Genomic DNA, 8,331 nt, shown 5'->3' with positions numbered 1-8,331 from the left:
TCTGTAACACAATATTCAGTTAGGCACCAACTTGCTCAAATCGTTGATTTCATTTAGTAGCAAAAATGGACTAAACCATGAGAGCCACTTGGCAGCCATGTTAAAATTATTCCATTCGCTGAAAAATGGACTGTTTTCAAATCAAGTTCTTGTTTTTAGATCCTTATAGATTACACTATGAGGAAATTGGCAAGAGAAATAGGAAATAAATCAAAAAATGGAAAATTTTCACACATGATTTAATCAACTGGAAATCATTACTCTCAGTCAGCTGTGTTTGGGCAAGAGCAGGAGGAGGAAGGAAGATATTGAGCTAATCAGTGCAGCAGGCATCCCAGAGCAGCTGCCGGGGATTCTTGACTTTGACTTCTTGAGCTCACAGCACTTACAGTTTGCCCAACTGATTGGACTCAGCTGCTACCTAGCCAGCCATTTATGACTTGTATTTTGAAAAGCCCCCCCCATTCCTTCTTTAAAACGACTTTGAAAAAGTTAGCATGCACAGTTACTAGGGAAGGGAACTAACCCACATGACCATCGACAGATGACCTACATGGCTGTCAACAGATAAACGGACAAAGAAACATGGTAATCACATCATGCAATTTTACATATCCAGGAAGAGAAATAAGAGTATGACATTTGCAGGAGAAAAATAGTTGCAGGATAGTAGCAAAAATCACTATGTTAAATAAAATAAGTCAGGCTCAGAGAAGTGGATCCTGAATGTTTTCTTTCCTGTGTGGAATGAAAGGCTCGTTTATAGGAAGCCTTGAGAGGTTAGTGCACTCAAGGGCAAGGCCACTATTTAGAAACTAATAGTCATGGTGGGTAGTGAACTAATGTCACACAAGAAAAGTCAGCGAATGGTTGATGCTGCATTTAAAGGTCAAGTAGACGAGAGCTTCATACATGTCTATGTAAGAAGAAAAGTGTCTGAGTTAACTGAGGAGGTCAGCTGGAAGCAGACTGGACTGAGGGATGAAGTCAGCTCATATATAAGCAAGAGAAACAAAAAAAAGTATGAGAGATAGAAAGAAAGCACACCTGACTTGTCAGGGTCGACTTAGCTTTTGACCTTCTAGAGAGAACTTGCCATTAACCCTTGTTTCTTCAGAGTCTCCTTTTTCTCTTAAGTCAACTCTATTCCATGAACTTGAAAGACCAATGGTAACTTCTACGTAGAACATTAATTGCCACCTTTGAGATGTCACACAAAGGGAACTGTAGTCTCTCTCCATCCTGCAAGGGAGGATTCTAGTAATTTCTTGGGACCTGTTGAGGAGCATGCTCACTTTTAACTATTCCTTTAGTTTCTGTAGAACCTCATACAAATTGGGTGGGTCATGTTTTTATTGATAGGCCAACTGGGTAGACTGTGTGGTGGGCCATAGTTAAGGTTTGATGTACACTCATTCATACTCACTTTTCTGTTTTCTTTTTAATGTTCATGACAGAGTTTACTTAAGTAATGAGAATAATTGTCACAAAAAAACAAATACTACAATGTTCTCATTTCATAGGACGCATGACTTCAGTTAAGGTTTTCCCAGTACACAGGTTGCCCTTTGTAGCAAGCAAACGGTTTCTATGCAGAAGGACTGAGAAAAAACTCAACTTGAAACAAAGAGAAGCACACTTCCGTGATGTGACACAAAGACCAATAAATGCTGTGAACACATACTTGAATGGTGAGTTCAATTCATGGACTTATCTGCCTTTAGAGAAATAGATGACCATGTAAGACTATTTTCATTCACGACATATTATTGAGACATCCTGACAAGCTTTCTTTCAACTGCTCAACTATGTACAAGAATAAAAATGGGAATTGTATTTCTTTTTTTTTTTTCCCCAGAGCTGAGGACCAAACCCAGGGCCTTGCGCTTGCTAGGCAGGCACTCTACCACTGAGCTAAATCCCCAACCCCTGTATTTCTTTTTTGTTTAAGGGTAATATTTTTCTTTTTTTAGCAATAGATTTTTTCCTCTCACATAATATATCTAATTATGGCTTCCCCTTTTGCTACTAATTCCAATTCACCACCACTCCCATCCAGATCCACTCCCTTTTTTGTCTCTCATTACAAAACAAGCCTTAAAGGGAAGATAATAAGTTAATATAATGTAAAAATAAAACAAAAACTAACACATTGGAATTGGAGAAAACAAATATAAAGAAAAGAGCCCAAGAGAAGGTACAAGAAGCAGAGACTTGTTCTCATGCTTGGGAACCTGACAAAAGCACTGAGCTGAAAGCTATAATATATTTGCAAAGGATCTATATGACTTAAAGGGAGAGGGAAAATATATCAATAAAAATAAGATGAAATTAATACAAAAAACTGAAAGAAAGAAAAGAAAGAAATAAGGATGTGTTTACATGGTAAGACAAGAAACATGCAAAGATGCTATTGAATTTGCTTTCTGTTGGCCACTTACTGCTAAGCACACAGCCTGCCCTTAATATAGTGTGTTTCCCAGTGAGACTCCCTTGAAGGAAACTGAGATTTCATCTGTAAGTGGTTATTACTTGGAGATTATTTCTGGGTTAGGGATTGGGACGTATGTCCACTTCTTTCAGCTCTAGGGCCCCACGCGGTCCAGACCATACAGGCCCCATGCGCGCTGTCCGGATCTCCGTGAGTGCATATGTTCTTTGATCATAGTTGATTTAGAGAGCCTTGGTTCCTGGTCCTCATTCCTTCTGGCTTTTACACTCTTTCTGTCTTCTCTTCTGTAGGCTTTCCTGCTTCCTAAATCCCAACTCGTATGGGCTAAGAGAGCTAGAATGTCTTTCCCTGTAAGAGAAGTGGTTCAGCCATCTTCCCCGTATTCCCAAATTATAACGAGGCTCGGCTTGGGCTGCTGATATGTAACGATAACAAGGGACACGGCAACTTTAGGCAAGGAATGTGAGCCTCCCTGTTGTCAGCTTCCTTGCCATAGCTTGGCAATAAGGACCGATTTTATATTGATTCCCTCCTTGCTGTGAGAATAGTGGATCTCCTGGAATAACAAGTAGAACAAAGAGGAGCCCAGAGTGAAAGAAACAAGAGCGATGATACGTTGTGTGTCCCAGCCTAAGCGGTGTTCTCCAATCTTAAAAGCTGCCTTGGAGAGCATTGGCTGTTTGTTAAACTTTATCAGCATCCATTCTACTTCCTATCTGTACTTGAATGTTTACTCTCTGGGTAGGGAACACTGACTAATGGGAGACGTGTGGCGCCTTAGCATTCCAGCTAGGTTTCATTTCATTATTCCAAAGAAAGTTCAAACTTAAATCGTACCTTAGAACTACTTAGTTCTTTGCAGAGCTGATCATCTGTTTCAGTAATGTAGAAAAATATTGCCAACTTGGCATTTTTAATGAAGTAAGTCCTGTTCAATAGTTTAATTTCTGTTAGTGGGGATACAACATACATGCACCAAAAGGTTACAACAAATTCTCAAATTCTGGTAAATGGACCCATTTAAAGACATTTCTTGTTCATTTCAGTATCTTTTATTAAGTGAAAATGAACAGAGGAAATGCAGAAGTGGAGCGGTTGCTTATGTATATCATGAGCACAGAGATGATCTCTTTGCCTGCATTTAGGTGTGGGACACTGTGTGGAAGTAACAGGAAACTTTGTTGCCAGATAATTAAGGTGGAATATATTTCTGCAACATTATTTAAACACCTGATAGTCTATTTCCCCAAACCCAAAGAGGGGCCTAGAATAAAACTCCTGTGCCCCCACCTTTGGGTGAGCTTTTTGCTTGGTGTTTTGCAACCCACTCTTCTAATCAGAAGTTCCATTTTTTTCTTCTCCGTCTACCAGAACTGTTTTTGTTTTATTCTTGTGATTACAGGTGTTCTCAGAACTTAACATTTTATCTCTGAAAGTATATTTTTTTCTCTCATATTTTTTTCGGTTACATTTCCTAGTTTCATCTTTGAATATACTTATACTTTAAAAATTTAGTCTTTCATAGTTTTATACATATATGTAATGTCAAAATTATACTTTACATTTTTAAAGGTTTATTCACGCCCTTTGAAGTAAAGGTTATAAAATCACATGAGAGAAATCTATATCCAATACATAGAACAGTATAGTAATTTCCTATAGAATCTTTTTAGTCTGAGTCATACAGCTTGATTTAATAGATTTCGAAGTATCTGAAGACATATCAATACTTAATTGTCCCGGTTAGCTTTAACTACCAATTTATCTCAGAATCATCTGAGAGGAGAAACTTTAACTGAGGAATTGCCTAGATCAGATTGGCTTGTGGGAATATTTGTGTGAGATTATCTTGATTGATAAGTGATGCAGGAGGGTTCAGCATCTGTGGATGGCATCATCCCCTTGGCAGGTAGAAGCCAGTTGAGCAGAGAGCTGCCAGTGAGGGGACCAGCTAAGAAGCCGCATCTTCCCATGGTTTCTGCTTCAAGTTCCTGCTTGAGTTCTTGTCCTTATTCCCCCCAATGATGGACTGTAACCTGTGTGATGAAATAAACACGTTGTTCCCTTGAATTGCCCATAGTCAGAGTGATTCAAATCATGGCAACAGGAAATGAAACAGGAACACTGATGCAAACAACTCGTTAATGAGCACAGTTAAATAGAGTGTGCTTTGCCATACTTCATGGCTAGTTCCAGGAAGAATCATGGCGGCTACAGCTTAATGTTCTGGAGACTTCACACTCTAACAACGACTTTCCCCATCAAATGGAGATGAAAAACACTGGCAGCTGTTCCATTATGGTGCAGATTGTTCAATATTTGAGCTTTTCCTCCCTAGGTGAAAAAATGATAAAATATTGCTTGCAAATAATACCTGACATTTTATATAAACATAAATATAAAACGTCAGGAATTTTTAATAGCATAGCTTTAATATGGCTTTATATAAAAGACCTCTACATAAGCATTTATATGTAATAATCACTGTAGAGATATTTGTCATTGACATTTCCGCTGGCACATATGTACATGAACTTCTTTGCAGATGGATCTTGATATAGAACAGAAAAGTTTGTAAGCAACTTTATAGTAGCACACTTTATGTCTTTAACTCTGTCTGTCTCTGTCCTTACTTCTACCTGTTGCTCTCTCTCTCTCTCTCTCTCTCTCTCTCTCTCTCTCTCTCTGTGTGTGTGTGTGTGTGTGTGTGTGTATGTGTGTGTGAGAGAGAGAGAGAGGTGTGTGTGTGTGTGTGTGTGTGTGTGTGTGTGTGTGTGTCCCTGCTTTTAGAAGATTCGCATGTTCCCCAGGCTGGGTTCCAGCTCAGTGCATAGTCAAGGATGACCTTGAACTATGGATCCTCTTGTTTCTCCCTCCTTAGTGCTAGATTATAGGTATCCTTCACTCTGCCTGGTTTATGCTGTGTTGGGATTTGAACCTTGAGCTTTGTTCACATAAGGTAAGCTTTGTACTAAGGAAACTTCTGGAATTTTCTTTTAATGAGGCCTATTTTTAGTTGGATGTATTTGAATTATACTTGATGCTTAGGAGTCAATACATGTTTTTAAATGAGAATAAACGAATTAATAAATGATTTTGGAATTAGAGAGTGGGAATCTAACCAAATATTTTGCTTGTTATAATACCTTATAGGATTAGACAATTTCAGTTGCTGCATCATAGCGTGATAGAAACCATGAAACCAGCCCACAGCTCACATCACATGGAAGAGGAACCAGATCTGGAACAAGCAAAGAGCTAACCTTTCCCTGTTCATTCCACATAGTGTTAGAGATCTTAGCCACAGCAATTAGGCAAGAGAAATAAAGAGTATCCAAATGAGAAAGGATAAAGCCAGACTGTCGCTTTTTACAGATGACAGGGTCCTAACCGTAGAAAAGTCCGGATTCCACTACAAAACTACAAATACTATCAAATGAACTTAGCAAAGTTTAAATACACAATGATCCTAAAACATAAACAACAATTCTATATACCCATTGGGAATTATCTGAAAAATACCCCACTTATGTAATAGCTACAAAATGAAAACTTAATAAAAAATCAAGACGATAAAATAAAAATTGTAAAATATTTGCAAAACATACTGAAAGTGACATTAACAATGCAAATATATTCCTTACTCGTGAGTTGATAAATTAGTAATGTTAGACTGTCCACATATCACAAAGTGATCCACAGATTCTAGGCATTCTCTATCAAAATAAAAATGGTATTCTTCGTGGAGATTGGAAAAATATCATTTTTTCCCCCAAAGAAACAACCTCGACTAATCAGGGCCATCTTGAACAACTACAGCAACAACAACAATAAAGTTGAAGCAGTGCCCAATTACATCACCTGACTTCGAAATACACTACTAAGCTATTGGTCACCACAGCACAGTATTGGTATGAAAGTGTAGGAATGAACCAATAGAACACATTTCAGAGTTCATTCATCAGGGGCACATGGGAATTTAGAGAAAAAAAAGAGGGGCGGGAATAGAGCCATCACATGATCCTCCAATCCTAGCACTGAGTGCGAAGCTAAAGGAAGTGAGAGTATGTGGAAGGACTAAGGAATGTCTGTGCTCCCAATTAAATTGCAGCCCCATGCAAAATAACCAGAACACCTGAGAAATGAAGAAGAGTCCTCTATTAACTGGTGAGTAGATGTACTGTGAGGCATAAACACAAAGGAACACTCCAGTCACGGAAAGATGAAACCGTTACTTGAAGTAATGCTTGGTTGTGGAGGACATTATGCTAAATGGTAAGTCAGGCATGGAGTTATACTGTGGGAACTTACTCAAACATGCAATCTAAAGTCACTAATCTTAAGGAGGCTCGGAAGTTAAATGGGGGTTACCAGAGGCTTAGGATTATAAAGGGAAAGGGATAAAGCTGGCAGTTATGTACTAAATTAGATGGGAGAAAGTTCGAGTCTGCCATTGCACCTAGTAAGTAAAATATTCTTATTTCAATAAGAATATTGAAATACTTTAAAATTATCCCGACAGGCTTCAAGTCATTCTTGAATCTGGTAAGGACAGGGAAGTGGGACCAATGTGTTGAGGTTGGTGAGGAAGTGTACAGGTGAGAACTTAACATGCACTTAATACAGTCCTATGCTCTTCCGTAGATGTTAGTCTAGTTAAATCATTCCCTATATACTACACTTGATCTTAGCCAAAAGGCCGAGAAGCGATAATCATTCCCTATATAGAAGATGCTGTAACTCTGTCTTACTGGGAAGAATATATGGGTTCCAGGAATTAGGCAGTTGCTCAGGTTGGTACAGCACTGATGTGGTAGTGCCTGAATTTGTACTACTTTATTGGTAGTGATCTTGAGACACTGGACCTGCCTGGATTTCAGTATTGCTTTAGTGAAAATTCAGTATAGAATTTGCAACCTGATAGCTGAGATCAAGTTCAAGAAGGTGAGAACAAGCAGTATTACATGAAGACTCCAGGGAAACACGGTGTCTTAAAGAAGCGAAGTGATTCAAGGACATGCTTTCCAGGGCAGTTCACTCTGTCGGTGCATTTTTGATTTATTTATTCAAAATTGATTTGGCATTTTCTACACACCATGAGCTCAGGATTCTCAGACTTGGTGTGGGCCTTGGGAGACTTTCCGGTGCTGTGTTCTGTTTTATTTGGCTCTCCGACATGAAACCTGTTTATATGTTGATGCTGTGTCCACTGACTAAAGTTTAGATGGTAATTTGCCTCTACATCTGGAGCCAGGGGCTTTCCAGTTAGTCAGAGAGGGAAGAGCTCAAGGAGGCGATCTGTCTCCGCGTCTGCAGATGAAACCACCCAAGCACATTTTCCTGAGGCTACGATGATTTGCAAAGCTGTCTTTCATTTGATATCCAGTGACTTGGAAAACCAGTGGCCACAGTGAAAAAAATAAGCCATTGGGTGGCCTGGGAGTACCAGGTGCTGGGGACCAGGTTTTCTGTTTGCTTTCCTTACCAGACACACATGTTTAGCTCGAGAGATGACAGATAATAATTGAGCCAGGTTAAAAGTTAACTGGTTGCCTAGGAAGAGAAGAGAGACTAGAGGAAACCGGCTAAGAGCATGGTGACACCAAAGTGCTATAATGTGTCTTTTTGTATGCCCTTTATGGTGTCAGCTATAATGGACAGGAAAAGTCACAGTTCTCAGATCCCTCAATTTTTTTTTTTTTTAAGGAAGGCCGAGACTGTTACAGCCCAGGAAAAAACACTTCTTCGAATTTCACATAGAATGGCTCCCTCTGGGACATTGTTAAAAGGCAGGTTCTGGTATCAGCAAGTCTGGAGCTGGCTTGAGAAGACATTGTCTCAAAGCTCTCAGATCAGGTCCATGTCTGTGGGTCAAGAAC

General features: G+C 39.2%; 1 pseudogene; it reads right to left on the bottom strand.

Moving 5' to 3' along the window:
- Positions 1-7,094: 7,094 nt before the first annotated feature.
- Positions 7,095-7,163, bottom strand: LOC116904794 (annotated as a pseudogene).
- Between the last annotated feature and the right edge of the window lie 1,168 nt (positions 7,164-8,331).

This window comes from Rattus rattus, chromosome 6 (genome assembly GCF_011064425.1).
Source record: "Rattus rattus isolate New Zealand chromosome 6, Rrattus_CSIRO_v1, whole genome shotgun sequence".
Lineage (NCBI taxonomy): Eukaryota > Metazoa > Chordata > Mammalia > Rodentia > Muridae > Rattus > Rattus rattus.
This window is presented reverse-complemented; position numbering and strand designations above follow the sequence as displayed.